The 26,250-nt window shown below is 43.4% G+C and overlaps 61 non-coding genes across 61 annotated transcripts; all 61 read right to left on the reverse strand.

Annotated features, from left to right (window-relative positions):
- Positions 1–143: 143 nt before the first annotated feature.
- Positions 144–284, reverse strand: LOC140366459 (U4 spliceosomal RNA). The gene has a single exon (XR_011928009.1). It is a non-coding gene; the product is annotated as a U4 spliceosomal RNA (small nuclear RNA).
- Positions 285–617: 333 nt separating this feature from the next.
- On the reverse strand, positions 618–689 carry trnap-agg (transfer RNA proline (anticodon AGG)). The gene has a single exon. It is a non-coding gene; the product is annotated as a tRNA-Pro (tRNA).
- A 97-nt stretch (positions 690–786) lies between these two features.
- trnap-ugg (transfer RNA proline (anticodon UGG)) lies at positions 787–858 on the reverse strand. The gene has a single exon. It is a non-coding gene; the product is annotated as a tRNA-Pro (tRNA).
- A 367-nt stretch (positions 859–1,225) lies between these two features.
- Positions 1,226–1,366, reverse strand: LOC140366338 (U4 spliceosomal RNA). Its single transcript, XR_011927892.1, has one exon. It is a non-coding gene; the product is annotated as a U4 spliceosomal RNA (small nuclear RNA).
- Positions 1,367–1,699: 333 nt separating this feature from the next.
- On the reverse strand, positions 1,700–1,771 carry trnap-agg (transfer RNA proline (anticodon AGG)). Its single transcript has one exon. It is a non-coding gene; the product is annotated as a tRNA-Pro (tRNA).
- Positions 1,772–1,866: 95 nt separating this feature from the next.
- On the reverse strand, positions 1,867–1,938 carry trnap-ugg (transfer RNA proline (anticodon UGG)). Its single transcript has one exon. It is a non-coding gene; the product is annotated as a tRNA-Pro (tRNA).
- A 367-nt stretch (positions 1,939–2,305) lies between these two features.
- LOC140366461 (U4 spliceosomal RNA) lies at positions 2,306–2,446 on the reverse strand. The gene has a single exon (XR_011928011.1). It is a non-coding gene; the product is annotated as a U4 spliceosomal RNA (small nuclear RNA).
- A 503-nt stretch (positions 2,447–2,949) lies between these two features.
- Positions 2,950–3,021, reverse strand: trnap-agg (transfer RNA proline (anticodon AGG)). The gene has a single exon. It is a non-coding gene; the product is annotated as a tRNA-Pro (tRNA).
- A 97-nt stretch (positions 3,022–3,118) lies between these two features.
- On the reverse strand, positions 3,119–3,190 carry trnap-ugg (transfer RNA proline (anticodon UGG)). Its single transcript has one exon. It is a non-coding gene; the product is annotated as a tRNA-Pro (tRNA).
- Positions 3,191–3,557: 367 nt separating this feature from the next.
- Positions 3,558–3,698, reverse strand: LOC140366394 (U4 spliceosomal RNA). The gene has a single exon (XR_011927944.1). It is a non-coding gene; the product is annotated as a U4 spliceosomal RNA (small nuclear RNA).
- Positions 3,699–4,031: 333 nt separating this feature from the next.
- trnap-agg (transfer RNA proline (anticodon AGG)) lies at positions 4,032–4,103 on the reverse strand. The gene has a single exon. It is a non-coding gene; the product is annotated as a tRNA-Pro (tRNA).
- Positions 4,104–4,470: 367 nt separating this feature from the next.
- On the reverse strand, positions 4,471–4,611 carry LOC140366462 (U4 spliceosomal RNA). Its single transcript, XR_011928012.1, has one exon. It is a non-coding gene; the product is annotated as a U4 spliceosomal RNA (small nuclear RNA).
- Positions 4,612–5,114: 503 nt separating this feature from the next.
- trnap-agg (transfer RNA proline (anticodon AGG)) lies at positions 5,115–5,186 on the reverse strand. Its single transcript has one exon. It is a non-coding gene; the product is annotated as a tRNA-Pro (tRNA).
- A 97-nt stretch (positions 5,187–5,283) lies between these two features.
- On the reverse strand, positions 5,284–5,355 carry trnap-ugg (transfer RNA proline (anticodon UGG)). The gene has a single exon. It is a non-coding gene; the product is annotated as a tRNA-Pro (tRNA).
- Positions 5,356–5,722: 367 nt separating this feature from the next.
- LOC140366395 (U4 spliceosomal RNA) lies at positions 5,723–5,863 on the reverse strand. The gene has a single exon (XR_011927945.1). It is a non-coding gene; the product is annotated as a U4 spliceosomal RNA (small nuclear RNA).
- A 333-nt stretch (positions 5,864–6,196) lies between these two features.
- On the reverse strand, positions 6,197–6,268 carry trnap-agg (transfer RNA proline (anticodon AGG)). Its single transcript has one exon. It is a non-coding gene; the product is annotated as a tRNA-Pro (tRNA).
- Positions 6,269–6,635: 367 nt separating this feature from the next.
- Positions 6,636–6,776, reverse strand: LOC140366377 (U4 spliceosomal RNA). The gene has a single exon (XR_011927928.1). It is a non-coding gene; the product is annotated as a U4 spliceosomal RNA (small nuclear RNA).
- Positions 6,777–7,107: 331 nt separating this feature from the next.
- Positions 7,108–7,179, reverse strand: trnap-agg (transfer RNA proline (anticodon AGG)). The gene has a single exon. It is a non-coding gene; the product is annotated as a tRNA-Pro (tRNA).
- Positions 7,180–7,708: 529 nt separating this feature from the next.
- LOC140366511 (U4 spliceosomal RNA) lies at positions 7,709–7,849 on the reverse strand. The gene has a single exon (XR_011928058.1). It is a non-coding gene; the product is annotated as a U4 spliceosomal RNA (small nuclear RNA).
- A 331-nt stretch (positions 7,850–8,180) lies between these two features.
- trnap-agg (transfer RNA proline (anticodon AGG)) lies at positions 8,181–8,252 on the reverse strand. Its single transcript has one exon. It is a non-coding gene; the product is annotated as a tRNA-Pro (tRNA).
- A 529-nt stretch (positions 8,253–8,781) lies between these two features.
- Positions 8,782–8,922, reverse strand: LOC140366339 (U4 spliceosomal RNA). Its single transcript, XR_011927893.1, has one exon. It is a non-coding gene; the product is annotated as a U4 spliceosomal RNA (small nuclear RNA).
- Positions 8,923–9,255: 333 nt separating this feature from the next.
- Positions 9,256–9,327, reverse strand: trnap-agg (transfer RNA proline (anticodon AGG)). Its single transcript has one exon. It is a non-coding gene; the product is annotated as a tRNA-Pro (tRNA).
- A 95-nt stretch (positions 9,328–9,422) lies between these two features.
- Positions 9,423–9,494, reverse strand: trnap-ugg (transfer RNA proline (anticodon UGG)). The gene has a single exon. It is a non-coding gene; the product is annotated as a tRNA-Pro (tRNA).
- A 367-nt stretch (positions 9,495–9,861) lies between these two features.
- LOC140366426 (U4 spliceosomal RNA) lies at positions 9,862–10,002 on the reverse strand. The gene has a single exon (XR_011927976.1). It is a non-coding gene; the product is annotated as a U4 spliceosomal RNA (small nuclear RNA).
- Positions 10,003–11,074: 1,072 nt separating this feature from the next.
- Positions 11,075–11,146, reverse strand: trnap-agg (transfer RNA proline (anticodon AGG)). Its single transcript has one exon. It is a non-coding gene; the product is annotated as a tRNA-Pro (tRNA).
- Positions 11,147–11,243: 97 nt separating this feature from the next.
- On the reverse strand, positions 11,244–11,315 carry trnap-ugg (transfer RNA proline (anticodon UGG)). The gene has a single exon. It is a non-coding gene; the product is annotated as a tRNA-Pro (tRNA).
- Positions 11,316–11,682: 367 nt separating this feature from the next.
- On the reverse strand, positions 11,683–11,823 carry LOC140366378 (U4 spliceosomal RNA). Its single transcript, XR_011927929.1, has one exon. It is a non-coding gene; the product is annotated as a U4 spliceosomal RNA (small nuclear RNA).
- A 331-nt stretch (positions 11,824–12,154) lies between these two features.
- trnap-agg (transfer RNA proline (anticodon AGG)) lies at positions 12,155–12,226 on the reverse strand. The gene has a single exon. It is a non-coding gene; the product is annotated as a tRNA-Pro (tRNA).
- Positions 12,227–12,323: 97 nt separating this feature from the next.
- trnap-ugg (transfer RNA proline (anticodon UGG)) lies at positions 12,324–12,395 on the reverse strand. Its single transcript has one exon. It is a non-coding gene; the product is annotated as a tRNA-Pro (tRNA).
- A 368-nt stretch (positions 12,396–12,763) lies between these two features.
- LOC140366396 (U4 spliceosomal RNA) lies at positions 12,764–12,904 on the reverse strand. Its single transcript, XR_011927946.1, has one exon. It is a non-coding gene; the product is annotated as a U4 spliceosomal RNA (small nuclear RNA).
- Positions 12,905–13,237: 333 nt separating this feature from the next.
- Positions 13,238–13,309, reverse strand: trnap-agg (transfer RNA proline (anticodon AGG)). Its single transcript has one exon. It is a non-coding gene; the product is annotated as a tRNA-Pro (tRNA).
- Positions 13,310–13,846: 537 nt separating this feature from the next.
- LOC140366340 (U4 spliceosomal RNA) lies at positions 13,847–13,987 on the reverse strand. The gene has a single exon (XR_011927894.1). It is a non-coding gene; the product is annotated as a U4 spliceosomal RNA (small nuclear RNA).
- A 333-nt stretch (positions 13,988–14,320) lies between these two features.
- Positions 14,321–14,392, reverse strand: trnap-agg (transfer RNA proline (anticodon AGG)). Its single transcript has one exon. It is a non-coding gene; the product is annotated as a tRNA-Pro (tRNA).
- A 95-nt stretch (positions 14,393–14,487) lies between these two features.
- On the reverse strand, positions 14,488–14,559 carry trnap-ugg (transfer RNA proline (anticodon UGG)). Its single transcript has one exon. It is a non-coding gene; the product is annotated as a tRNA-Pro (tRNA).
- A 367-nt stretch (positions 14,560–14,926) lies between these two features.
- LOC140366427 (U4 spliceosomal RNA) lies at positions 14,927–15,067 on the reverse strand. Its single transcript, XR_011927977.1, has one exon. It is a non-coding gene; the product is annotated as a U4 spliceosomal RNA (small nuclear RNA).
- A 503-nt stretch (positions 15,068–15,570) lies between these two features.
- On the reverse strand, positions 15,571–15,642 carry trnap-agg (transfer RNA proline (anticodon AGG)). Its single transcript has one exon. It is a non-coding gene; the product is annotated as a tRNA-Pro (tRNA).
- Positions 15,643–16,179: 537 nt separating this feature from the next.
- On the reverse strand, positions 16,180–16,320 carry LOC140366342 (U4 spliceosomal RNA). Its single transcript, XR_011927895.1, has one exon. It is a non-coding gene; the product is annotated as a U4 spliceosomal RNA (small nuclear RNA).
- Positions 16,321–16,821: 501 nt separating this feature from the next.
- Positions 16,822–16,893, reverse strand: trnap-agg (transfer RNA proline (anticodon AGG)). Its single transcript has one exon. It is a non-coding gene; the product is annotated as a tRNA-Pro (tRNA).
- A 97-nt stretch (positions 16,894–16,990) lies between these two features.
- trnap-ugg (transfer RNA proline (anticodon UGG)) lies at positions 16,991–17,062 on the reverse strand. Its single transcript has one exon. It is a non-coding gene; the product is annotated as a tRNA-Pro (tRNA).
- Positions 17,063–17,429: 367 nt separating this feature from the next.
- On the reverse strand, positions 17,430–17,570 carry LOC140366397 (U4 spliceosomal RNA). The gene has a single exon (XR_011927947.1). It is a non-coding gene; the product is annotated as a U4 spliceosomal RNA (small nuclear RNA).
- A 333-nt stretch (positions 17,571–17,903) lies between these two features.
- trnap-agg (transfer RNA proline (anticodon AGG)) lies at positions 17,904–17,975 on the reverse strand. Its single transcript has one exon. It is a non-coding gene; the product is annotated as a tRNA-Pro (tRNA).
- Positions 17,976–18,512: 537 nt separating this feature from the next.
- LOC140366343 (U4 spliceosomal RNA) lies at positions 18,513–18,653 on the reverse strand. The gene has a single exon (XR_011927896.1). It is a non-coding gene; the product is annotated as a U4 spliceosomal RNA (small nuclear RNA).
- A 333-nt stretch (positions 18,654–18,986) lies between these two features.
- trnap-agg (transfer RNA proline (anticodon AGG)) lies at positions 18,987–19,058 on the reverse strand. Its single transcript has one exon. It is a non-coding gene; the product is annotated as a tRNA-Pro (tRNA).
- A 95-nt stretch (positions 19,059–19,153) lies between these two features.
- trnap-ugg (transfer RNA proline (anticodon UGG)) lies at positions 19,154–19,225 on the reverse strand. The gene has a single exon. It is a non-coding gene; the product is annotated as a tRNA-Pro (tRNA).
- Positions 19,226–19,592: 367 nt separating this feature from the next.
- Positions 19,593–19,733, reverse strand: LOC140366428 (U4 spliceosomal RNA). Its single transcript, XR_011927978.1, has one exon. It is a non-coding gene; the product is annotated as a U4 spliceosomal RNA (small nuclear RNA).
- A 659-nt stretch (positions 19,734–20,392) lies between these two features.
- trnap-agg (transfer RNA proline (anticodon AGG)) lies at positions 20,393–20,464 on the reverse strand. Its single transcript has one exon. It is a non-coding gene; the product is annotated as a tRNA-Pro (tRNA).
- Positions 20,465–20,559: 95 nt separating this feature from the next.
- On the reverse strand, positions 20,560–20,631 carry trnap-ugg (transfer RNA proline (anticodon UGG)). Its single transcript has one exon. It is a non-coding gene; the product is annotated as a tRNA-Pro (tRNA).
- Positions 20,632–20,773: 142 nt separating this feature from the next.
- On the reverse strand, positions 20,774–20,914 carry LOC140366344 (U4 spliceosomal RNA). Its single transcript, XR_011927897.1, has one exon. It is a non-coding gene; the product is annotated as a U4 spliceosomal RNA (small nuclear RNA).
- Positions 20,915–21,417: 503 nt separating this feature from the next.
- Positions 21,418–21,489, reverse strand: trnap-agg (transfer RNA proline (anticodon AGG)). The gene has a single exon. It is a non-coding gene; the product is annotated as a tRNA-Pro (tRNA).
- A 97-nt stretch (positions 21,490–21,586) lies between these two features.
- Positions 21,587–21,658, reverse strand: trnap-ugg (transfer RNA proline (anticodon UGG)). The gene has a single exon. It is a non-coding gene; the product is annotated as a tRNA-Pro (tRNA).
- A 367-nt stretch (positions 21,659–22,025) lies between these two features.
- LOC140366345 (U4 spliceosomal RNA) lies at positions 22,026–22,166 on the reverse strand. The gene has a single exon (XR_011927898.1). It is a non-coding gene; the product is annotated as a U4 spliceosomal RNA (small nuclear RNA).
- A 333-nt stretch (positions 22,167–22,499) lies between these two features.
- On the reverse strand, positions 22,500–22,571 carry trnap-agg (transfer RNA proline (anticodon AGG)). Its single transcript has one exon. It is a non-coding gene; the product is annotated as a tRNA-Pro (tRNA).
- Positions 22,572–22,666: 95 nt separating this feature from the next.
- trnap-ugg (transfer RNA proline (anticodon UGG)) lies at positions 22,667–22,738 on the reverse strand. The gene has a single exon. It is a non-coding gene; the product is annotated as a tRNA-Pro (tRNA).
- A 367-nt stretch (positions 22,739–23,105) lies between these two features.
- On the reverse strand, positions 23,106–23,246 carry LOC140366398 (U4 spliceosomal RNA). The gene has a single exon (XR_011927948.1). It is a non-coding gene; the product is annotated as a U4 spliceosomal RNA (small nuclear RNA).
- Positions 23,247–23,746: 500 nt separating this feature from the next.
- trnap-ugg (transfer RNA proline (anticodon UGG)) lies at positions 23,747–23,818 on the reverse strand. The gene has a single exon. It is a non-coding gene; the product is annotated as a tRNA-Pro (tRNA).
- A 367-nt stretch (positions 23,819–24,185) lies between these two features.
- On the reverse strand, positions 24,186–24,326 carry LOC140366429 (U4 spliceosomal RNA). Its single transcript, XR_011927979.1, has one exon. It is a non-coding gene; the product is annotated as a U4 spliceosomal RNA (small nuclear RNA).
- A 331-nt stretch (positions 24,327–24,657) lies between these two features.
- Positions 24,658–24,729, reverse strand: trnap-agg (transfer RNA proline (anticodon AGG)). The gene has a single exon. It is a non-coding gene; the product is annotated as a tRNA-Pro (tRNA).
- A 97-nt stretch (positions 24,730–24,826) lies between these two features.
- On the reverse strand, positions 24,827–24,898 carry trnap-ugg (transfer RNA proline (anticodon UGG)). Its single transcript has one exon. It is a non-coding gene; the product is annotated as a tRNA-Pro (tRNA).
- Positions 24,899–25,265: 367 nt separating this feature from the next.
- LOC140366430 (U4 spliceosomal RNA) lies at positions 25,266–25,406 on the reverse strand. Its single transcript, XR_011927980.1, has one exon. It is a non-coding gene; the product is annotated as a U4 spliceosomal RNA (small nuclear RNA).
- A 333-nt stretch (positions 25,407–25,739) lies between these two features.
- Positions 25,740–25,811, reverse strand: trnap-agg (transfer RNA proline (anticodon AGG)). The gene has a single exon. It is a non-coding gene; the product is annotated as a tRNA-Pro (tRNA).
- Positions 25,812–25,908: 97 nt separating this feature from the next.
- On the reverse strand, positions 25,909–25,980 carry trnap-ugg (transfer RNA proline (anticodon UGG)). The gene has a single exon. It is a non-coding gene; the product is annotated as a tRNA-Pro (tRNA).
- Between the last annotated feature and the right edge of the window lie 270 nt (positions 25,981–26,250).

The raw sequence follows: 26,250 nt of genomic DNA on the forward strand, positions 1-26,250 counted from the left end.
GTCATCAGTTACTTCTGGTGTACTTCTTCTAGCACGTGCATACCAATGACTTTGATCTGAACTAGTTGTGTACAAAGTATGTAGCTCTATTTCTGGTGGAATGTCACGTGTTTTGACAAGCTTACCTTATACATGAAAATACGCCTCCTCAGAGACTGTCAAAAATTGCCACAGTCGACTATATTTCAAGTTGCCAAGGCGGGGTATTGGGTAAAGTTTTCAACTAGCAATAATCGCGCCTCGGATTGACCTCATAGGCTACAATACTGCCACTGCTCAAAGCTAACACGTACTTTGAGAAAGAATGGCCAGGGCTTGGTTCTTGCCACTTCCTGGTCATGGTAGGTCATTGAGGGCAGAGCAAAACTTTGGCCAAGAAGGGAGCTTCTTTTACAAAAAAACTGCATGTAACACCTGGAAAAATGTCGGTAGCAGTCTTCACAAACCGTTGCTAGTTTCATTTGTATAACAGTAAATATAGAAAGAACTGTCTCAATCATGTTTGGTGAGATTATTCATAGTTGGAAAGTGCAAGTCAGTTTGGTTGCATTGGAAAGTAGAAAATTCTGACTGAAAACCCACAAACAATGGGTCAGTGAATACCAGCCTTATAGAAGGGGCTCGTCCGGGATTTGAACCCGGGACCTCTCGCACCCTAAGCGAGAATCATACCCCTAGACCAACGAGCCACATTTAAGTACATTTCAAGGCCTCAACTGACCTACAAAAGCTATGAAGTATCATTAAAAGGTGTTCGATTTAAACTGCACCATTTTGCTTGTTCTTGGACTCGTCCGGGATTTGAACCCGGGACTTCTCGCACCCAAAGCGAGAATCATACCCCTAGACCAACGAGCCACTTTTGCCAGTGTGCATAGTCGAGTCGAAAACAGCCCATTGAAATCAATTTTACAAACTAGCCAACACTCACTGGTCGGTCTACGGCTCCTCCGACTTACCGAGATTTGAACACAGGACCTGTTGTTCCCATAGTGACAGTCACACCCCTGGAATGATAAGCTAGAGAACTCATCCAATTTTTTGTCTCATAACTGAAAAAAGGATTAACATTTGAGCAAGTCGTCATCAGTTACTTCTGGTGTACTTCTTCTAGCACGTGCATACCAATGACTTTGATCTGAACTAGTTGTGTACAAAGTATGTAGCTCGATTTCTGGTGGAATGTCACGTGTTTTGACGAGCTTACCTTATACATGAAAATAAGCCTCCTCAGAGACTGTCAAAAATTGCCACAGTCGACTATATTTCAAGTCGCCAAGGCGGGGTATTGGGTAAAGTTTTCAACTAGCAATAATCGCGCCTCGGATTGACCTCATAGGCTACAATACTGCCACTGCGCAAAGCTAACACGTACTTTGAGAAAGAATGGCCAGGGCTTGGTTCTTGCCACTTCCTGGTCATGGTAGGTCATTGAGGGCAGAGCAAAACTTTGGCCAAGAAGGGAGCTTCTTTTACAAAAAAACTGCATGTAACACCTGGAAAAATGTCGGTAGCAGTCTTCACAAACCGTTGCTAGTTTCATTTGTATAACAGTAAATATAGAAAGAACTGTCTCAATCATGTTTGGTGAGATTATTCATAGTTGGAAAGTGCAAGTCAGTTTGGTTGCATTGGAAAGTAGAAAATTCTGACTGAAAACCCACAAACAATGGGTCAGTGAATACCAGCTTTATAGAAGGGGCTCGTCCGGGATTTGAACCCGGGACCTCTCGCACCCTAAGCGAGAATCATACCCCTAGACCAACGAGCTACATTCGTACATTTCAAGGCCTCAACTGACCTACAAAAGCAATAAAGTATCATTAAAAGGTGTTCAATCTAAACTGCACCATCTTGTTTGTTCTTGGACTCGTCCGGGATGTGAACCCGGGACCTCTCGCACCCAAAGCGAGAATCATACCCCTAGACCAACGAGCCACTTTTGCCAGTTTGCATGGTCGAGTCGAAAACAGCCCATTGAAATCAATTTTACAAACTAGCCAACACTCACTGGTCGGTCTACGGCTCCTCTGACTTACCGAGATTTGAACACAGGACCTCTTGTTCCCATAGTGACAGTCACACCCCTGGAATGATAAGCTAGAGAACTCATCCAATTTTTTGTCTCATAACTGAAAAAAGGATTAACATTTGAGCAAGTCGTCATCAGTTACTTCTGGTGTACTTCTTCTAGCACGTGCATACCAATGACTTTGATCTGAACTAGTTGTGTACAAAGTATGTAGCTCTATTTCTGGTGGAATGTCACGTGTTTTGACAAGCTTACCTTATACATGAAAATACGCCTCCTCAGAGACTGTCAAAAATTGCCACAGTCGACTATATTTCAAGTTGCCAAGGCGGGGTATTGGGTAAAGTTTTCAACTAGCAATAATCGCGCCTCGGATTGACCTCATAGGCTACAATACTGCCACTGCTCAAAGCTAACATGTACTTTGAGAAAGAATGGCCAGGGCTTGGTTCTTGCCACTTCCTGGTCATGGTAGGTCATTGAGGGCAGAGCAAAACTTTGGCCAAGAAGGGAGCTTCTTTTACAAAAAAACTGCATGTAACACCTGGAAAAATGTCGGTAGCAGACTTCAAAGCCTGTTGACTGAAAGAGTAACAAAATGCATGGGTACAACTTAAATCTTTGCTTTTTAGTACGCCTTCACCAGGCGGGATGAATAATCAATTTTCAACCCGTAACCTTGCCGCCACAAAATAAAACAGTAGTTCCCAGCAGATTTGATCTTCTTGCAGTAAAGAGAGACAAACTGTTGCTAGTTTCATTTGTATAACAGTAAATATAGAAAGAACTGTCTCAATCATGTTTGGTGAGATTATTCATAGTTGGAAAGTGCAAGTCAGTTTGGTTGCATTGGAAAGTAGAAAATTCTAACTGAAAACTCACAAACAATGGGTCAGTGAATACCAGCCTTATAGAAGGGGCTCGTCCGGGATTTGAACCCGGGACCTCTCGCACCCTAAGCGAGAATCATACCCCTAGACCAACGAGCCACATTTAAGTACATTTCAAGGCCTCAACTGACCTACAAAAGCAATTAAGTATCATCAAAAGGTGTTCGATTTAAACTGCACCATTTTGCTTGTTCTTGGGCTCGTCCGGGATTTTAACCCGGGACCTCTCGCACCCAAAGCGAGAATCATACCCCTAGACCAACGAGCCACTTTTGCCAGTTTGCATAGTCGAGTTGAAAACAGCCCATTGAAATCAATTTTACAAACTAGCCAACACTCACTGGTCGGTCTACGGCTCCTCCGACTTACCGAGATTTGAACACAGGACCTGTTGTTCCCATAGTGACAGTCACACCCCTGGAATGATAAGCTAGAGAACTCATCCATTTATTTGTCTCATAACTGAAAAAAGGATTAACATTTGAGCAAGTCGTCATCAGTTACTTCTGGTGTACTTTTTCTAGCACGTGCATACCTATGACTTTGATCTGAACTAGTTGTGTACAAAGTATGTAGCTCTATTTCTGGTGGAATGTCACGTGTTTTGACGAGCTTACCTTATACATGAAAATACGCCTCCTCAGAGACTGTCAAAAATTGCCACAGTCGACTATATTTCAAGTCGCCAAGGCGGGGTATTGGGTAAAGTTTTCAACTAGCAATAATCACGCCTCGGATTGACCTCATAGGCTACAATACTGCCACTGCGCAAAGCTAACACGTACTTTGAGAAAGAATGGCCAGGGCTTGGTTCTTGCCACTTCCTGGTCATGGTAGGTCATTGAGGGCAGAGCAAAACTTTGGCCAAGAAGGGAGCTTCTTTTACAAAAAAACTGCATGTAACACCTGGAAAAATGTCGGTAGCAGTCTTCACAAACCGTTGCTAGTTTCATTTGTATAACAGTAAATATAGAAAGAACTGTCTCAATCATGTTTGGTGAGATTATTCATAGTTGGAAAGTGCAAGTCAGTTTGGTTGCATTGGAAAGTAGAAAATTCTGACTGAAAACCCACAAACAATGGGTCAGTGAATACCAGCTTTATAGAAGGGGCTCGTCCGGGATTTGAACCCGGGACCTCTCGCACCCTAAGCGAGAATCATACCCCTAGACCAACGAGCCACTTTTGCCAGTTTGCATAGTCGAGTCGAAAACAGCCCATTGAAATCAATTTTACAAACTAGCCAACACTCACTGGTCGGTCTACGGCTCCTCCGACTTACCGAGATTTGAACACAGGACCTCTTGTTCCCATAGTGACAGTCACACCCCTGGAATGATAAGCTAGAGAACTCATCCAATTTTTTGTCTCATAACTGAAAAAAGGATTAACATTTGAGCAAGTCGTCATCAGTTACTTCTGGTGTACTTCTTCTAGCACGTGCATACCAATGACTTTGATCTGAACTAGTTGTGTACAAAGTATGTAGCTCTATTTCTGGTGGAATGTCACGTGTTTTGACAAGCTTACCTTATACATGAAAATACGCCTCCTCAGAGACTGTCAAAAATTGCCACAGTCGACTATATTTCAAGTTGCCAAGGCGGGGTATTGGGTAAAGTTTTCAACTAGCAATAATCGCGCCTCGGATTGACCTCATAGGCTACAATACTGCCACTGCTCAAAGCTAACATGTACTTTGAGAAAGAATGGCCAGGGCTTGGTTCTTGCCACTTCCTGGTCATGGTAGGTCATTGAGGGCAGAGCAAAACTTTGGCCAAGAAGGGAGCTTCTTTTACAAAAAAACTGCATGTAACACCTGGAAAAATGTCGGTAGCAGACTTCAAAGCCTGTTGACTGAAAGAGTAACAAAATGCATGGGTACAACTTAAATCTTTGCTTTTTAGTACGCCTTCACCAGGCGGGATGAATAATCAATTTTCAACCCGTAACCTTGCCGCCACAAAATAAAACAATAGTTCCCAGCAGATTTGATCTTCTTGCAGTAAAGAGAGACAAACTGTTGCTAGTTTCATTTGTATAACAGTAAATATAGAAAGAACTGTCTCAATCATGTTTGGTGAGATTATTCATAGTTGGAAAGTGCAAGTCAGTTTGGTTGCATTGGAAAGTAGAAAATTCTAACTGAAAACTCACAAACAATGGGTCAGTGAATACCAGCCTTATAGAAGGGGCTCGTCCGGGATTTGAACCCGGGACCTCTCGCACCCTAAGCGAGAATCATACCCCTAGACCAACGAGCCACATTTAAGTACATTTCAAGGCCTCAACTGACCTACAAAAGCAATTAAGTATCATCAAAAGGTGTTCGATTTAAACTGCACCATTTTGCTTGTTCTTGGGCTCGTCCGGGATTTTAACCCGGGACCTCTCGCACCCAAAGCGAGAATCATACCCCTAGACCAACGAGCCACTTTTGCCAGTTTGCATAGTCGAGTTGAAAACAGCCCATTGAAATCAATTTTACAAACTAGCCAACACTCACTGGTCGGTCTACGGCTCCTCCGACTTACCGAGATTTGAACACAGGACCTGTTGTTCCCATAGTGACAGTCACACCCCTGGAATGATAAGCTAGAGAACTCATCCATTTATTTGTCTCATAACTGAAAAAAGGATTAACATTTGAGCAAGTCGTCATCAGTTACTTCTGGTGTACTTTTTCTAGCACGTGCATACCAATGACTTTGATCTGAACTAGTTGTGTACAAAGTATGTAGCTCTATTTCTGGTGGAATGTCACGTGTTTTGACGAGCTTACCTTATACATGAAAATACGCCTCCTCAGAGACTGTCAAAAATTGCCACAGTCGACTATATTTCAAGTCGCCAAGGCGGGGTATTGGGTAAAGTTTTCAACTAGCAATAATCACGCCTCGGATTGACCTCATAGGCTACAATACTGCCACTGCGCAAAGCTAACACGTACTTTGAGAAAGAATGGCCAGGGCTTGGTTCTTGCCACTTCCTGGTCATGGTAGGTCATTGAGGGCAGAGCAAAACTTTGGCCAAGAAGGGAGCTTCTTTTACAAAAAAACTGCATGTAACACCTGGAAAAATGTCGGTAGCAGTCTTCACAAACCGTTGCTAGTTTCATTTGTATAACAGTAAATATAGAAAGAACTGTCTCAATCATGTTTGGTGAGATTATTCATAGTTGGAAAGTGCAAGTCAGTTTGGTTGCATTGGAAAGTAGAAAATTCTGACTGAAAACCTACAAACAATGGGTCAGTGAATACCAGCTTTATAGAAGGGGCTCGTCCGGGATTTGAACCCGGGACCTCTCGCACCCTAAGCGAGAATCATACCCCTAGACCAACGAGCCACTTTTGCCAGTTTGCATAGTCGAGTCGAAAACAGCCCATTGAAATCAATTTTACAAACTAGCCAACACTCACTGGTCGGTCTACGGCTCCTCCGACTTACCGAGATTTGAACACAGGACCTCTTGTTCCCATAGTGACAGTCACACCCCTGGAATGATAAGCTAGAGAACTCATCCAATTTTTTGTCTCATAACTGAAAAAAGGATTAACATTTGAGCAAGTCGTCATCAGTTACTTCTGGTGTACTTCTTCTAGCACGTGCATACCAATGACTTTGATCTGAACTAGTTGTGTACAAAGTATGTAGCTCTATTTCTGGTGGAATGTCACGTGTTTTGACAAGCTTACCTTATACATGAAAATACGCCTCCTCAGAGACTGTCAAAAATTGCCACTGTCGACTATATTTCAAGTTGCCAAGGCGGGGTATTGGGTAAAGTTTTCAACTAGCAATAATCGCGCCTCGGATTGACCTCATAGGCTACAATACTGCCACTGCGCAAAGCTAACACGTACTTTGAGAAAGAATGGGAAGGGCTTGGTTCTTGCCACTTCCTGGTCATGGTAGGTCATTGAGGGCAGAGCAAAACTTTGGCCAAGAAGGGAGCTTCTTTTACAAAAAAACTGCATGTAACACCTGGAAAAATGTCGGTAGCAGACTTCACAAACCGTTGCTAGTTTCATTTGTATAACAGTAAATATAGAAAGAACTGTCTCAATCATGTTTGGTGAGATTATTCATAGTTGGAAAGTGCAAGTCAGTTTGGTTGCATTGGAAAGTAGAAAATTCTGACTGAAAACCCACAAACAATGGGTCAGTGAATACCAGCCTTATAGAAGGCTCGTCCGGGATTTGAACCCGGGACCTCTCACACCCTAAGCAAGAATCATACCCCTAGACCAACGAGCCACATTTAAGTACATTTCAAGGCCTCAACTGACCTACAAAAGCAAATAAGTATCATTAAAAGGTGTTCGATCTAATCTGCACCATCTTGTTTGTTCTTGGGCTCGTCCGGGATTTTAACCCGGGACCTCTCGCACCTTATAGCGAGAATCATACCCCTAGACCAACGAGCCACTTTTGCATAGTCGAGTCGAAAACAGCCCATTGAAATCAATTTTACAAACTAGCCAACACTCACTGGTCGGTCTACGGCTCCTCCGACTTACCGAGATTTGAACACAGGACCTGTTGTTCCCATAGTGACAGTCACACCCCTGGAATGATAAGCTAGAGAACTCATCCAATTTTTTGTCTCATAACTGAAAAAAGGATTAACATTTGAGCAAGTCGTCATCAGTTACTTCTGGTGTACTTCTTCTAGCACGTGCATACCAATGACTTTGATCTGAACTAGTTGTGTACAAAGTATGTAGCTCTATTTCTGGTGGAATGTCACGTGTTTTGACAAGCTTACCTTATACATGAAAATACGCCTCCTCAGAGACTGTCAAAAATTGCCACTGTCGACTATATTTCAAGTCGCCAAGGCGGGGTATTGGGTAAAGTTTTCAACTAGCAATAATCGCGCCTCGGATTGACCTCATAGGCTACAATACTGCCACTGCGCAAAGCTAACACGTACTTTGAGAAAGAATGGGAAGGGCTTGGTTCTTGCCACTTCCTGGTCATGGTAGGTCATTGAGGGCAGAGCAAAACTTTGGCCAAGAAGGGAGCTTCTTTTACAAAAAAACTGCATGTAACACCTGGAAAAATGTCGGTAGCAGACTTCACAAACCGTTGCTAGTTTCATTTGTATAACAGTAAATATAGAAAGAACTGTCTCAATCATGTTTGGTGAGATTATTCATAGTTGGAAAGTGCAAGTCAGTTTGGTTGCATTGGAAAGTAGAAAATTCTGACTGAAAACCCACAAACAATGGGTCAGTGAATACCAGCCTTATAGAAGGCTCGTCCGGGATTTGAACCCGGGACCTCTCACACCCTAAGCAAGAATCATACCCCTAGACCAACGAGCCACATTTAAGTACATTTCAAGGCCTCAACTGACCTACAAAAGCAAATAAGTATCATTAAAAGGTGTTCGATCTAATCTGCACCATCTTGTTTGTTCTTGGGCTCGTCCGGGATTTTAACCCGGGACCTCTCGCACCTTATAGCGAGAATCATACCCCTAGACCAACGAGCCACTTTTGCATAGTCGAGTCGAAAACAGCCCATTGAAATCAATTTTACAAACTAGCCAACACTCACTGGTCGGTCTACGGCTCCTCCGACTTACCGAGATTTGAACACAGGACCTGTTGTTCCCATAGTGACAGTCACACCCCTGGAATGATAAGCTAGAGAACTCATCCAATTTTTTGTCTCATAACTGAAAAAAGGATTAACATTTGAGCAAGTCGTCATCAGTTACTTCTGGTGTACTTCTTCTAGCACGTGCATACCAATGACTTTGATCTGAACTAGTTGTGTACAAAGTATGTAGCTCGATTTCTGGTGGAATGTCACGTGTTTTGACGAGCTTACCTTATACATGAAAATAAGCCTCCTCAGAGACTGTCAAAAATTGCCACAGTCGACTATATTTCAAGTCGCCAAGGCGGGGTATTGGGTAAAGTTTTCAACTAGCAATAATCGCGCCTCGGATTGACCTCATAGGCTACAATACTGCCACTGCGCAAAGCTAACACGTACTTTGAGAAAGAATGGCCAGGGCTTGGTTCTTGCCACTTCCTGGTCATGGTAGGTCATTGAGGGCAGAGCAAAACTTTGGCCAAGAAGGGAGCTTCTTTTACAAAAAAACTGCATGTAACACCTGGAAAAATGTCGGTAGCAGTCTTCACAAACCGTTGCTAGTTTCATTTGTATAACAGTAAATATAGAAAGAACTGTCTCAATCATGTTTGGTGAGATTATTCATAGTTGGAAAGTGCAAGTCAGTTTGGTTGCGTTGGAAAGTAGAAAATTCTGACTGAAAACCCACAAACAACGGGTCAGTGAATACCAGCTTTATAGAAGGGGCTCGTCCGGGATTTGAACCCGGGACCTCTCGCACCCTAAGCGAGAATCATACCCCTAGACCAACGAGCCACATTCGTACATTTCAAGGCCTCAACTGACCTACAAAAGCAATAAAGTATCATTAAAAGGTGTTCGATCTAAACTGCACCATCTTGTTTGTTCTTGGGCTCGTCCGGGATTTGAACCCGGGACCTCTCGCACCCAAAGCGAGAATCATACCCCTAGACCAACGAGCCACTTTTGCCAGTTTGCATAGTCGAGTCGAAAACAGCCCATTGAAATCAATTTTACAAACTAGCCAACACTCACTGGTCGGTCTACGGCTCCTCCGACTTACCGAGATTTGAACACAGGACCTCTTGTTCCCATAGTGACAGTCACACCCCTGGAATGATAAGCTAGAGAACTCATCCAATTTTTTGTCTCATAACTGAAAAAAGGATTAACATTTGAGCAAGTCGTCATCAGTTACTTCTGGTGTACTTCTTCTAGCACGTGCATACCAATGACTTTGATCTGAACTAGTTGTGTACAAAGTATGTAGCTCTATTTCTGGTGGAATGTCACGTGTTTTGACAAGCTTACCTTATACATGAAAATACGCCTCCTCAGAGACTGTCAAAAATTGCCACAGTCGACTATATTTCAAGTTGCCAAGGCGGGGTATTGGGTAAAGTTTTCAACTAGCAATAATCGCGCCTCGGATTGACCTCATAGGCTACAATACTGCCACTGCGCAAAGCTAACACGTACTTTGAGAAAGAATGGCCAGGGCTTGGTTCTTGCCACTTCCTGGTCATGGTAGGTCATTGAGGGCAGAGCAAAACTTTGGCCAAGAAGGGAGCTTCTTTTACAAAAAAACTGCATGTAACACCTGGAAAAATGTCGGTAGCAGACTTCAAAGCCTGTTGACTGAAAGAGTAACAAAATGCATGGGTACAACTTAAATCTTTGCTTTTTAGTACGCCTTCACCAGTGGTCCCTGCCCCATGTGGACGGTCCCTCATCTGCCTGAAGAGTGGCTCCAGTTCGCCTCAGTCGGTCCCTCATCTGCCTGAAGAGTGGGTCCAGCTCGCCTCCCACGGTCCCTCATCTGCCTGAGGAGTGGGTCCAGTTCGCCTCCGACGGTCCCTCATCTGCCTGAAGAGTGGGTCCTGCTCGACTCCGACGGTCCCTCATCTGCCTGAAGAGTGGGTCCAGTTCGCCTCAGACGGTCCCTCTTCTGCCTGAAGAGTGGGTCCAGCTCCAGTCTCCTCGTGTCCGTCTGTCCGTCTGTGAGAGTCGGATCTCTCCTTCACTGGAACTCCTCCAGGTTTCTACGCTTTTTTCCCAAAGAGGTTTTTTTTGTAGTTTTTCCTGGCCGAGAAGGAGAGTCTAAGGACAGAGGACCCTGGGACATCGTCCCTCGCCACCACAGACATTGTCTGACTTCATCGCCACCACAGACATTGTTGATTCATTTCTCCCTGTGGCCCTCAGAGGCAACTGTTGTTGTGATTTTGGGCCTTACAAAAATAAATTGATTTGATGATTTGATTTGACCAGGCGGGATGAATAATCAATTTTCAACCCGTAACCTTGCCGCCACAAAATAAAACAATAGTTCCCAGCAGATTTGATCTTCTTGCAGTAAAGAGAGACAAACTGTTGCTAGTTTCATTTGTATAACAGTAAATATAGAAAGAACTGTCTCAATCATGTTTGGTGAGATTATTCATAGTTGGAAAGTGCAAGTCAGTTTGGTTGCATTGGAAAGTAGAAAATTCTGACTGAAAACCCACAAACAATGGGTCAGTGAATACCAGCCTTATAGAAGGGGCTCGTCCGGGATTTGAACCCGGGACCTCTCGCACCCTAAGCGAGAATCATACCCCTAGACCAACGAGCCACATTTAAGTACAATTCAAGGCCTCAACTGACCTACAAAAGCAATTAAGTATCATTAAAAGGTGTTCGATTTAAACTGCACCATTTTGCTTGTTCTTGGGCTCGTCCGGGATTTGAACCCGGGACCTCTCGCACCCAAAGCGAGAATCATACCCCTAGACCAACGAGCCACTTTTGCCAGTTTGCATAGTCGAGTCGAAAACAGCCCATTGAAATCAATTTTACAAACTAGCCAACACTCACTGGTCGGTCTACGGCTCCTCCGACTTACCGAGATTTGAACACAGGACCTCTTGTTCCCATAGTGACAGTCACACCCCTGGAATGATAAGCTAGAGAACTCATCCAATTTTTTGTCTCATAACTGAAAAAAGGATTAACATTTGAGCAAGTCGTCATCAGTTACTTCTGGTGTACTTCTTCTAGCACGTGCATACCAATGACTTTGATCTGAACTAGTTGTGTACAAAGTATGTAGCTCTATTTCTGGTGGAATGTCACGTGTTTTGACAAGCTTACCTTATACATGAAAATACGCCTCCTCAGAGACTGTCAAAAATTGCCACTGTCGACTATATTTCAAGTTGCCAAGGCGGGGTATTGGGTAAAGTTTTCAACTAGCAATAATCGCGCCTCGGATTGACCTCATAGGCTACAATACTGCCACTGCGCAAAGCTAACACGTACTTTGAGAAAGAATGGGAAGGGCTTGGTTCTTGCCACTTCCTGGTCATGGTAGGTCATTGAGGGCAGAGCAAAACTTTGGCCAAGAAGGGAGCTTCTTTTACAAAAAAACTGCATGTAACACCTGGAAAAATGTCGGTAGCAGACTTCACAAACCGTTGCTAGTTTCATTTGTATAACAGTAAATATAGAAAGAACTGTCTCAATCATGTTTGGTGAGATTATTCATAGTTGGAAAGTGCAAGTCAGTTTGGTTGCATTGGAAAGTAGAAAATTCTGACTGAAAACCCACAAACAATGGGTCAGTGAATACCAGCCTTATAGAAGGCTCGTCCGGGATTTGAACCCGGGACCTCTCACACCCTAAGCAAGAATCATACCCCTAGACCAACGAGCCACATTTACATACATTTCAAGGCCTCAACTGACCTACAAAAGCAATTAAGTATCATTAAAAGGTGTTCGATTTAAACTGCACCATTTTGCTTGTTCTTGGGGTCGTCCGGGATTTGAACCCGGGACCTCTCGCACCCAAAGCGAGAATCATACCCCTAGACCAACGAGCCACTTTTGCCAGTTTGCATAGTCGAGTCGAAAACAGCCCATTGAAATCAATTTTACAAACTAGCCAACACTCACTGGTCGGTCTACGGCTCCTCCGACTTACCGAGATTTGAACACAGGACCTGTTGTTCCCATAGTGACAGTCACACCCCTGGAATGATAAGCTAGAGAACTCATCCAATTTTTTGTCTCATAACTGAAAAAAAGGATTAACATTTGAGCAAGTCGTCATCAGTTACTTCTGGTGTACTTCTTCTAGCACGTGCATACCAATGACTTTGATCTGAACTAGTTGTGTACAAAGTATGTAGCTCTATTTCTGGTGGAATGTCACGTGTTTTGACAAGCTTACCTTATACATGAAAATACGCCTCCTCAGAGACTGTCAAAAATTGCCACAGTCGACTATATTTCAAGTCGCCAAGGCGGGGTATTGGGTAAAGTTTTCAACTAGCAATAATCACGCCTCGGATTGACCTCATAGGCTACAATACTGCCACTGCGCAAAGCTAACACGTACTTTGAGAAAGAATGGCCAGGGCTTGGTTCTTGCCACTTCCTGGTCATGGTAGGTCATTGAGGGCAGAGCAAAACTTTGGCCAAGAAGGGAGCTTCTTTTACAAAAAAACTGCATGTAACACCTGGAAAAATGTCGGTAGCAGACTTCACAAACCGTTGCTAGTTTCATTTGTATAACAGTAAATATAGAAAGAACTGTCTCAATCATGTTTGGTGAGATTATTCATAGTTGGAAAGTGCAAGTCAGTTTGGTTGCATTGGAAAGTAGAAAATTCTGACTGAAAACCCACAAACAATGGGTCAGTGAATACCAGCCTTATAGAAGGGGCTCGTCCGGGATTTGAACCCGGGACCTCTCGCACCCTAAGCGAGAATCATACCCCTAGACCAACGAGCCACATTTAAGTACATTTCAAGGCCTCAACTGACCTACAAAAGCAAATAAGTATCATTAAAAGGTGTTCGATCTAATCTGCACCATCTTGTTTGTTCTTGGGCTCGTCCGGGATTTTAACCCGGGACCTCTCGCACCTTATAGCGAGAATCATACCCCTAGACCAACGAGCCACTTTTGCCAGTTTGCATAGTCGAGTCGAAAACAGCCCATTGAAATCAATTTTACAAACTAGCCAACACTCACTGGTCGGTCTACGGCTCCTCCGACTTACCGAGATTTGAACACAGGACCTGTTGTTCCCATAGTGACAGTCACACCCCTGGAATGATAAGCTAGAGAACTCATCCAATTTTTTGTCTCATAACTGAAAAAAGGATTAACATTTGAGCAAGTCGTCATCAGTTACTTCTGGTGTACTTCTTCTAGCACGTGCATACCAATGACTTTGATCTGAACTAGTTGTGTACAAAGTATGTAGCTCGATTTCTGGTGGAATGTCACGTGTTTTGACGAGCTTACCTTATACATGAAAATAAGCCTCCTCAGAGACTGTCAAAAATTGCCACAGTCGACTATATTTCAAGTCGCCAAGGCGGGGTATTGGGTAAAGTTTTCAACTAGCAATAATCGCGCCTCGGATTGACCTCATAGGCTACAATACTGCCACTGCGCAAAGCTAACACGTACTTTGAGAAAGAATGGCCAGGGCTTGGTTCTTGCCACTTCCTGGTCATGGTAGGTCATTGAGGGCAGAGCAAAACTTTGGCCAAGAAGGGAGCTTCTTTTACAAAAAAACTGCATGTAACACCTGGAAAAATGTCGGTAGCAGTCTTCACAAACCGTTGCTAGTTTCATTTGTATAACAGTAAATATAGAAAGAACTGTCTCAATCATGTTTGGTGAGATTATTCATAGTTGGAAAGTGCAAGTCAGTTTGGTTGCGTTGGAAAGTAGAAAATTCTGACTGAAAACCCACAAACAATGGGTCAGTGAATACCAGCTTTATAGAAGGGGCTCGTCCGGGATTTGAACCCGGGACCTCTCGCACCCTAAGCGAGAATCATACCCCTAGACCAACGAGCCACATTCGTACATTTCAAGGCCTCAACTGACCTACAAAAGCAATAAAGTATCATTAAAAGGTGTTCGATCTAAACTGCACCATCTTGTTTGTTCTTGGGCTCATCCGGGATTTGAACCCGGGACCTCTCGCACCCAAAGCGAGAATCATACCCCTAGACTAACGAGCCACTTTTGCCAGTTTGCATAGTCGAGTCGAAAACAGCCCATTGAAATCAATTTTACAAACTAGCCAACACTCACTGGTCGGTCTACGGCTCCTCCGACTTACCGAGATTTGAACACAGGACCTCTTGTTCCCATAGTGACAGTCACACCCCTGGAATGATAAGCTAGAGAACTCATCCAATTTTTTGTCTCATAACTGAAAAAAGGATTAACATTTGAGCAAGTCGTCATCAGTTACTTCTGGTGTACTTCTTCTAGCACGTGCATACCAATGACTTTGATCTGAACTAGTTGTGTACAAAGTATGTAGCTCTATTTCTGGTGGAATGTCACGTGTTTTGACAAGCTTACCTTATACATGAAAATATGCCTCCTCAGAGACTGTCAAAAATTGCCACAGTCGACTATATTTCAAGTTGCCAAGGCGGGGTATTGGGTAAAGTTTTCAACTAGCAATAATCGCGCCTCGGATTGACCTCATAGGCTACAATACTGCCACTGCGCAAAGCTAACACGTACTTTGAGAAAGAATGGCCAGGGCTTGGTTCTTGCCACTTCCTGGTCATGGTAGGTCATTGAGGGCAGAGCAAAACTTTGGCCAAGAAGGGAGCTTCTTTTACAAAAAAACTGCATGTAACACCTGGAAAAATGTCGGTAGCAGACTTCAAAGCCTGTTGACTGAAAGAGTAACAAAATGCATGGGTACAACTTAAATCTTTGCTTTTTAGTACGCCTTCACCAGGCGGGATGAATAATCAATTTTCAACCCGTAACCTTGCCGCCACAAAATAAAACAATAGTTCCCAGCAGATTTGATCTTCTTGCAGTAAAGAGAGACAAACTGTTGCTAGTTTCATTTGTATAACAGTAAATATAGAAAGAACTGTCTCAATCATGTTTGGTGAGATTATTCATAGTTGGAAAGTGCAAGTCAGTTTGGTTGCATTGGAAAGTAGAAAATTCTGACTGAAAACCCACAAACAATGGGTCAGTGAATACCAGCCTTATAGAAGGGGCTCGTCCGGGATTTGAACCCGGGACCTCTCGCACCCTAAGCGAGAATCATACCCCTAGACCAACGAGCCACATTTAAGTACAATTCAAGGCCTCAACTGACCTACAAAAGCAATTAAGTATCATTAAAAGGTGTTCGATTTAAACTGCACCATTTTGCTTGTTCTTGGGCTCGTCCGGGATTTGAACCCGGGACCTCTCGCACCTTATAGCGAGAATCATACCCCTAGACCAACGAGCCACTTTTGCCAGTTTGCATAGTCGAGTTGAAAACAGCCCATTGAAATCAATTTTACAAACTAGCCAACACTCACTGGTCGGTCTACGGCTCCTCCGACTTACCGAGATTTGAACACAGGACCTGTTGTTCCCATAGTGACAGTCACACCCCTGGAATGATAAGCTAGAGAACTCATCCAATTTTTTGTCTCATAACTGAAAAAAGGATTAACATTTGAGCAAGTCGTCATCAGTTACTTCTGGTGTACTTCTTCTAGCACGTGCATACCAATGACTTTGATCTGAACTAGTTGTGTACAAAGTATGTAGCTCTATTTCTGGTGGAATGTCACGTGTTTTGACAAGCTTACCTTATACATGAAAATACGCCTCCTCAGAGACTGTCAAAAATTGCCACAGTCGACTATATTTCAAGTCGCCAAGGCGGGGTATTGGGTAAAGTTTTCAACTAGCAATAATCGCGCCTCGGATTGACCTCATAGGCTACAATACTGCCACTGCGCAAAGCTAACACGTACTTTGAGAAAGAATGGCCAGGGCTTGGTTCTTGCCACTTCCTGGTCATGGTAGGTCATTGAGGGCAGAGCAAAACTTTGGCCAAGAAGGGAGCTTCTTTTACAAAAAAACTGCATGTAACACCTGGAAAAATGTCGGTAGCAGACTTCAAAGCCTGTTGACTGAAAGAGTAACAAAATGCATGGGTACAACTTAAATCTTTGCTTTTTAGTACGCCTTCACCAGGCGGGATGAATAATCAATTTTCAACCCGTAACCTTGCCGCCACAAAATAAAACAATAGTTCCCAGCAGATTTGATCTTCTTGCAGTAAAGAGAGACAAACTGTTGCTAGTTTCATTTGTATAACAGTAAATATAGAAAGAACTGTCTCAATCATGTTTGGTGAGATTATTCATAGTTGGAAAGTGCAAGTCAGTTTGGTTGCATTGGAAAGTAGAAAATTCTGACTGAAAACCCACAAACAATGGGTCAGTGAATACCAGCCTTATAGAAGGCTCGTCCGGGATTTGAACCCGGGACCTCTCACACCCTAAGCAAGAATCATACCCCTAGACCAACGAGCCACATTTACATACATTTCAAGGCCTCAACTGACCTACAAAAGCAATTAAGTATCATTAAAAGGTGTTCGATTTAAACTGCACCATTTTGCTTGTTCTTGGGCTCGTCCGGGATTTGAACCCGGGACCTCTCGCACCCAAAGCGAGAATCATACCCCTAGACCAACGAGCCACTTTTGCCAGTTTGCATAGTCGAGTCGAAAACAGCCCATTGAAATCAATTTTACAAACTAGCCAACACTCACTGGTCGGTCTACGGCTCCTCCGACTTACCGAGATTTGAACACAGGACCTGTTGTTCCCATAGTGACAGTCACACCCCTGGAATGATAAGCTAGAGAACTCATCCAATTTTTTGTCTCATAACTGAAAAAAGGATTAACATTTGAGCAAGTCGTCATCAGTTACTTCTGGTGTACTTCTTCTAGCACGTGCATACCAATGACTTTGATCTGAACTAGTTGTGTACAAAGTATGTAGCTCTATTTCTGGTGGAATGTCACGTGTTTTGACAAGCTTACCTTATACATGAAAATACGCCTCCTCAGAGACTGTCAAAAATTGCCACAGTCGACTATATTTCAAGTCGCCAAGGCGGGGTATTGGGTAAAGTTTTCAACTAGCAATAATCACGCCTCGGATTGACCTCATAGGCTACAATACTGCCACTGCGCAAAGCTAACACGTACTTTGAGAAAGAATGGCCAGGGCTTGGTTCTTGCCACTTCCTGGTCATGGTAGGTCATTGAGGGCAGAGCAAAACTTTGGCCAAGAAGGGAGCTTCTTTTACAAAAAAACTGCATGTAACACCTGGAAAAATGTCGGTAGCAGACTTCACAAACCGTTGCTAGTTTCATTTGTATAACAGTAAATATAGAAAGAACTGTCTCAATCATGTTTGGTGAGATTATTCATAGTTGGAAAGTGCAAGTCAGTTTGGTTGCATTGGAAAGTAGAAAATTCTGACTGAAAACCCACAAACAATGGGTCAGTGAATACCAGCCTTATAGAAGGGGCTCGTCCGGGATTTGAACCCGGGACCTCTCGCACCCTAAGCGAGAATCATACCCCTAGACCAACGAGCCACATTTAAGTACATTTCAAGGCCTCAACTGACCTACAAAAGCAAATAAGTATCATTAAAAGGTGTTCGATCTAATCTGCACCATCTTGTTTGTTCTTGGGCTCGTCCGGGATTTTAACCCGGGACCTCTCGCACCTTATAGCGAGAATCATACCCCTAGACCAACGAGCCACTTTTGCCAGTTTGCATAGTCGAGTCGAAAACAGCCCATTGAAATCAATTTTACAAACTAGCCAACACTCACTGGTCGGTCTACGGCTCCTCCGACTTACCGAGATTTGAACACAGGACCTGTTGTTCCCATAGTGACAGTCACACCCCTGGAATGATAAGCTAGAGAACTCATCCAATTTTTTGTCTCATAACTGAAAAAAGGATTAACATTTGAGCAAGTCGTCATCAGTTACTTCTGGTGTACTTCTTCTAGCACGTGCATACCAATGACTTTGATCTGAACTAGTTGTGTACAAAGTATGTAGCTCGATTTCTGGTGGAATGTCACGTGTTTTGACGAGCTTACCTTATACATGAAAATAAGCCTCCTCAGAGACTGTCAAAAATTGCCACAGTCGACTATATTTCAAGTCGCCAAGGCGGGGTATTGGGTAAAGTTTTCAACTAGCAATAATCGCGCCTCGGATTGACCTCATAGGCTACAATACTGCCACTGCGCAAAGCTAACACGTACTTTGAGAAAGAATGGCCAGGGCTTGGTTCTTGCCACTTCCTGGTCATGGTAGGTCATTGAGGGCAGAGCAAAACTTTGGCCAAGAAGGGAGCTTCTTTTACAAAAAAACTGCATGTAACACCTGGAAAAATGTCGGTAGCAGTCTTCACAAACCGTTGCTAGTTTCATTTGTATAACAGTAAATATAGAAAGAACTGTCTCAATCATGTTTGGTGAGATTATTCATAGTTGGAAAGTGCAAGTCAGTTTGGTTGCGTTGGAAAGTAGAAAATTCTGACTGAAAACCCACAAACAATGGGTCAGTGAATACCAGCTTTATAGAAGGGGCTCGTCCGGGATTTGAACCCGGGACCTCTCGCACCCTAAGCGAGAATCATACCCCTAGACCAACGAGCCACATTCGTACATTTCAAGGCCTCAACTGACCTACAAAAGCAATAAAGTATCATTAAAAGGTGTTCGATCTAAACTGCACCATCTTGTTTGTTCTTGGGCTCATCCGGGATTTGAACCCGGGACCTCTCGCACCCAAAGCGAGAATCATACCCCTAGACTAACGAGCCACTTTTGCCAGTTTGCATAGTCGAGTCGAAAACAGCCCATTGAAATCAATTTTACAAACTAGCCAACACTCACTGGTCGGTCTACGGCTCCTCCGACTTACCGAGATTTGAACACAGGACCTCTTGTTCCCATAGTGACAGTCACACCCCTGGAATGATAAGCTAGAGAACTCATCCAATTTTTTGTCTCATAACTGAAAAAAGGATTAACATTTGAGCAAGTCGTCATCAGTTACTTCTGGTGTACTTCTTCTAGCACGTGCATACCAATGACTTTGATCTGAACTAGTTGTGTACAAAGTATGTAGCTCTATTTCTGGTGGAATGTCACGTGTTTTGACAAGCTTACCTTATACATGAAAATACGCCTCCTCAGAGACTGTCAAAAATTGCCACAGTCGACTATATTTCAAGTTGCCAAGGCGGGGTATTGGGTAAAGTTTTCAACTAGCAATAATCGCGCCTCGGATTGACCTCATAGGCTACAATACTGCCACTGCGCAAAGCTAACACGTACTTTGAGAAAGAATGGCCAGGGCTTGGTTCTTGCCACTTCCTGGTCATGGTAGGTCATTGAGGGCAGAGCAAAACTTTGGCCAAGAAGGGAGCTTCTTTTACAAAAAAACTGCATGTAACACCTGGAAAAATGTCGGTAGCAGACTTCAAAGCCTGTTGACTGAAAGAGTAACAAAATGCATGGGTACAACTTAAATCTTTGCTTTTTAGTACGCCTTCACCAGGCGGGATGAATAATCAATTTTCAACCCGTAACCTTGCCGCCACAAAATAAAACAATAGTTCCCAGCAGATTTGATCTTCTTGCAGTAAAGAGAGACAAACTGTTGCTAGTTTCATTTGTATAACAGGTACTTTGAGAAAGAATGGCCAGGGCTTGGTTCTTGCCACTTCCTGGTCATGGTAGGTCATTGAGGGCAGAGCAAAACTTTGGCCAAGAAGGGAGCTTCTTTTACAAAAAAACTGCATGTCTTCACAAACCGTTGCTAGTTTCATTTGTATAACAGTAAATATAGAAAGAACTGTCTCAATCATGTTTGGTGAGATTATTCATAGTTGGAAAGTGCAAGTCAGTTTGGTTGCGTTGGAAAGTAGAAAATTCTGACTGAAAACCCACAAACAATGGGTCAGTGAATACCAGCTTTATAGAAGGGGCTCGTCCGGGATTTGAACCCGGGACCTCTCGCACCCTAAGCGAGAATCATACCCCTAGACCAACGAGCCACATTCGTACATTTCAAGGCCTCAACTGACCTACAAAAGCAATAAAGTATCATTAAAAGGTGTTCGATCTAAACTGCACAATCTTGTTTGTTCTTGGGCTCGTCCGGGATTTGAACCCGGGACCTCTCGCACCCAAAGCGAGAATCATACCCCTAGACCAACGAGCCACTTTTGCCAGTTTGCATAGTCAAGTCGAAAACAGCCCATTGAAATCAATTTGATCTGAACTAGTTGTGTACAAAGTATGTAGCTCTATTTCTGGTGGAATGTCACGTGTTTTGACAAGCTTACCTTATACATGAAAATACGCCTCCTCAGAGACTGTCAAAAATTGCCACAGTCGACTATATTTCAAGTCGCCAAGGCGGGGTATTGGGTAAAGTTTTCAACTAGCAATAATCGCGCCTCGGATTGACCTCATAGGCTACAATACTGCCACTGCGCAAAGCTAACACGTACTTTGAGAAAGAATGGCCAGGGCTTGGTTCTTGCCACTTCCTGGTCATGGTAGGTCATTGAGGGCAGAGCAAAACTTTGGCCAAGAAGGGAGCTTCTTTTACAAAAAAACTGCATGTAACACCTGGAAAAATGTCGGTAGCAGACTTCAAAGCCTGTTGACTGAAAGAGTAACAAAATGCATGGGTACAACTTAAATCTTTGCTTTTTAGTACGCCTTCACCAGGCGGGATGAATAATCAATTTTCAACCCGTAACCTTGCCGCCACAAAATAAAACAATAGTTCCCAGCAGATTTGATCTTCTTGCAGTAAAGAGAGACAAACTGTTGCTAGTTTCATTTGTATAACAGTAAATATAGAAAGAACTGTCTCAATCATGTTTGGTGAGATTATTCATAGTTGGAAAGTGCAAGTCAGTTTGGTTGCATTGGAAAGTAGAAAATTCTGACTGAAAACCCACAAACAATGGGTCAGTGAATACCAGCCTTATAGAAGGGGCTCGTCCGGGATTTGAACCCGGGACCTCTCGCACCCTAAGCGAGAATCATACCCCTAGACCAACGAGCCACATTTAAGTACAATTCAAGGCCTCAACTGACCTACAAAAGCAATTAAGTATCATTAAAAGGTGTTCGATTTAAACTGCACCATTTTGCTTGTTCTTGGGCTCGTCCGGGATTTGAACCCGGGACCTCTCGCACCCAAAGCGAGAATCATACCCCTAGACCAACGAGCCACTTTTGCCAGTTTGCATAGTCGAGTCGAAAACAGCCCATTGAAATCAATTTTACAAACTAGCCAACACTCACTGGTCGGTCTACGGCTCCTCCGACTTACCGAGATTTGAACACAGGACCTGTTGTTCCCATAGTGACAGTCACACCCCTGGAATGATAAGCTAGAGAACTCATCCAATTTTTTGTCTCATAACTGAAAAAAGGATTAACATTTGAGCAAGTCGTCATCAGTTACTTCTGGTGTACTTCTTCTAGCACGTGCATACCAATGACTTTGATCTGAACTAGTTGTGTACAAAGTATGTAGCTCGATTTCTGGTGGAATGTCACGTGTTTTGACGAGCTTACCTTATACATGAAAATAAGCCTCCTCAGAGACTGTCAAAAATTGCCACAGTCGACTATATTTCAAGTCGCCAAGGCGGGGTATTGGGTAAAGTTTTCAACTAGCAATAATCGCGCCTCGGATTGACCTCATAGGCTACAATACTGCCACTGCGCAAAGCTAACACGTACTTTGAGAAAGAATGGCCAGGGCTTGGTTCTTGCCACTTCCTGGTCATGGTAGGTCATTGAGGGCAGAGCAAAACTTTGGCCAAGAAGGGAGCTTCTTTTACAAAAAAACTGCATGTAACACCTGGAAAAATGTCGGTAGCAGTCTTCACAAACCGTTGCTAGTTTCATTTGTATAACAGTAAATATAGAAAGAACTGTCTCAATCATGTTTGGTGAGATTATTCATAGTTGGAAAGTGCAAGTCAGTTTGGTTGCGTTGGAAAGTAGAAAATTCTGACTGAAAACCCACAAACAATGGGTCAGTGAATACCAGCTTTATAGAAGGGGCTCGTCCGGGATTTGAACCCGGGACCTCTCGCACCCTAAGCGAGAATCATACCCCTAGACCAACGAGCCACATTCGTACATTTCAAGGCCTCAACTGACCTACAAAAGCAATAAAGTATCATTAAAAGGTGTTCGATCTAAACTGCACAATCTTGTTTGTTCTTGGGCTCGTCCGGGATTTGAACCCGGGACCTCTCGCACCCAAAGCGAGAATCATACCCCTAGACCAACGAGCCACTTTTGCCAGTTTGCATAGTCGAGTCGAAAACAGCCCATTGAAATCAATTTTACAAACTAGCCAACACTCACTGGTCGGTCTACGGCTCCTCCGACTTACCGAGATTTGAACACAGGACCTGTTGTTCCCATAGTGACAGTCACACCCCTGGAATGATAAGCTAGAGAACTCATCCAATTTTTTGTCTCATAACTGAAAAAAGGATTAACATTTGAGCAAGTCGTCATCAGTTACTTCTGGTGTACTTCTTCTAGCACGTTCATACCAATGACTTTGATCTGAACTAGTTGTGTACAAAGTATGTAGCTCTATTTCTGGTGGAATGTCACGTGTTTTGACGAGCTTACCTTATACATGAAAATACGCCTCCTCAGAGACTGTCAAAAATTGCCACAGTCGACTATATTTCAAGTCGCCAAGGCGGGGTATTGGGTAAAGTTTTCAACTAGCAATAATCACGCCTCGGATTGACCTCATAGGCTACAATACTGCCACTGCGCAAAGCTAACACGTACTTTGAGAAAGAATGGCCAGGGCTTGGTTCTTGCCACTTCCTGGTCATGGTAGGTCATTGAGGGCAGAGCAAAACTTTGGCCAAGAAGGGAGCTTCTTTTACAAAAAAACTGCATGTAACACCTGGAAAAATGTCGGTAGCAGTCTTCACAAACCGTTGCTAGTTTCATTTGTATAACAGTAAATATAGAAAGAACTGTCTCAATCATGTTTGGTGAGATTATTCATAGTTGGAAAGTGCAAGTCAGTTTGGTTGCATTGGAAAGTAGAAAATTCTGACTGAAAACCCACAAACAATGGGTCAGTGAATACCAGCCTTATAGAAGGCTCGTCCGGGATTTGATCCCGGGACCTCTCACACCCTAAGCAAGAATCATACCCCTAGACCAACGAGCTACATTTACATACATTTCAAGGCCTCAACTGACCTACAAAAGCAATTAAGTATCATTAAAAGGTGTTCGATTTAAACTGCACCATTTTGCTTGTTCTTGGGCTCGTCCGGGATTTGAACCCGGGACCTCTCGCACCCAAAGCGAGAATCATACCCCTAGACCAACGAGCCACTTTTGCCAGTTTGCATAGTCGAGTCGAAAACAGCCCATTGAAATCAATTTTACAAACTAGCCAACACTCACTGGTCGGTCTACGGCTCCTCCGACTTACCGAGATTTAAACACAGGACCTGTTGTTCCCATAGTGACAGTCACACCCCTGGAATGATAAGCTAGAGAACTCATCCAATTTTTTGTCTCATAACTGAAAAAAGGATTAACATTTGAGCAAGTCGTCATCAGTTACTTCTGGTGTACTTCTTCTAGCACGTGCATACCAATGACTTTGATCTGAACTAGTTGTGTACAAAGTATGTAGCTCTATTTCTGGTGGAATGTCGCGTGTTTTGACAAGCTTACCTTATACATGAAAATACGCCTCCTCAGAGACTGTCAAAAATTGCCACAGTCGACTATATTTCAAGTTGCCAAGGCGGGGTATTGGGTAAAGTTTTCAACTAGCAATAATCGCGCCTCGGATTGACCTCATAGGCTACAATACTGCCACTGCGCAAAGCTAACACGTACTTTGAGAAAGAATGGGAAGGGCTTGGTTCTTGCCACTTCCTGGTCATGGTAGGTCATTGAGGGCAGAGCAAAACTTTGGCCAAGAAGGGAGCTTCTTTTACAAAAAAACTGCATGTAACACCTGGAAAAATGTCGGTAGCAGACTTCACAAACCGTTGCTAGTTTCATTTGTATAACAGTAAATATAGAAAGAACTGTCTCAATCATGTTTGGTGAGATTATTCATAGTTGGAAAGTGCAAGTCAGTTTGGTTGCATTGGAAAGTAGAAAATTCTGACTGAAAACCCACAAACAATGGGTCAGTGAATACCAGCCTTATAGAAGGCTCGTCCGGGATTTGAACCCGGGACCTCTCACACCCTAAGCAAGAATCATACCCCTAGACCAACGAGCCACATTTACATACATTTCAAGGCCTCAACTGACCTACAAAAGCAATTAAGTATCATTAAAAGGTGTTCGATTTAAACTGCACCATTTTGCTTGTTCTTGGGCTCGTCCGGGATTTGAACCCGGGACCTCTCGCACCCAAAGCGAGAATCATACCCCTAGACCAACGAGCCACTTTTGCCAGTTTGCATAGTCGAGTCGAAAACAGCCCATTGAAATCAATTTTACAAACTAGCCAACACTCACTGGTCGGTCTACGGCTCCTCCGACTTACCGAGATTTAAACACAGGACCTGTTGTTCCCATAGTGACAGTCACACCCCTGGAATGATAAGCTAGAGAACTCATCCAATTTTTTGTCTCATAACTGAAAAAAGGATTAACATTTGAGCAAGTCGTCATCAGTTACTTCTGGTGTACTTCTTCTAGCACGTGCATACCAATGACTTTGATCTGAACTAGTTGTGTACAAAGTATGTAGCTCTATTTCTGGTGGAATGTCACGTGTTTTGACAAGCTTACCTTATACATGAAAATACGCCTCCTCAGAGACTGTCAAAAATTGCCACAGTCGACTATATTTCAAGTTGCCAAGGCGGGGTATTGGGTAAAGTTTTCAACTAGCAATAATCGCGCCTCGGATTGACCTCATAGGCTACAATACTGCCACTGCGCAAAGCTAACACGTACTTTGAGAAAGAATGGGAAGGGCTTGGTTCTTGCCACTTCCTGGTCATGGTAGGTCATTGAGGGCAGAGCAAAACTTTGGCCAAGAAGGGAGCTTCTTTTACAAAAAAACTGCATGTAACACCTGGAAAAATGTCGGTAGCAGACTTCACAAACCGTTGCTAGTTTCATTTGTATAACAGTAAATATAGAAAGAACTGTCTCAATCATGTTTGGTGAGATTATTCATAGTTGGAAAGTGCAAGTCAGTTTGGTTGCATTGGAAAGTAGAAAATTCTGACTGAAAACCCACAAACAATGGGTCAGTGAATACCAGCCTTATAGAAGGGGCTCATCCGGGATTTGAACCCGGGACCTCTCGCACCCTAAGCGAGAATCATACCCCTGGACCAACGAGCCACATTTACATACATTTCAAGGCCTCGACTGACCTACAAAAGCAATTAAGTATCATTAAAAGGTGTTCGATTTAAACTGCACCATTTTGCTTGTTCTTGGGCTCGTCCGGGATTTGAACCCGGGACCTCTCGCACCCAAAGCGAGAATCATACCCCTAGACCAACGAGCCACTTTTGCCAGTTTGCATAGTCGAGTCGAAAACAGCCCATTGAAATCAATTTTACAAACTAGCCAACACTCACTGGTCGGTCTACGGCTCCTCCGACTTACCGAGATTTGAACACAGGACCTCTTGTTCCCATAGTGACAGTCACACCCCTGGAATGATAAGCTAGAGAACTCATCCAATTTTTTGTCTCATAACTGAAAAAAGGATTAACATTTGAGCAAGTCGTCATCAGTTACTTCTGGTGTACTTCTTCTAGCACGTGCATACCAA

Source organism: Eucyclogobius newberryi, unplaced genomic scaffold (assembly GCF_026437365.1).
Source record: "Eucyclogobius newberryi isolate DKJ021-1_F unplaced genomic scaffold, fEucNew1.0.hap1 SCAF_19, whole genome shotgun sequence".
Lineage (NCBI taxonomy): Eukaryota > Metazoa > Chordata > Actinopteri > Gobiiformes > Gobiidae > Eucyclogobius > Eucyclogobius newberryi.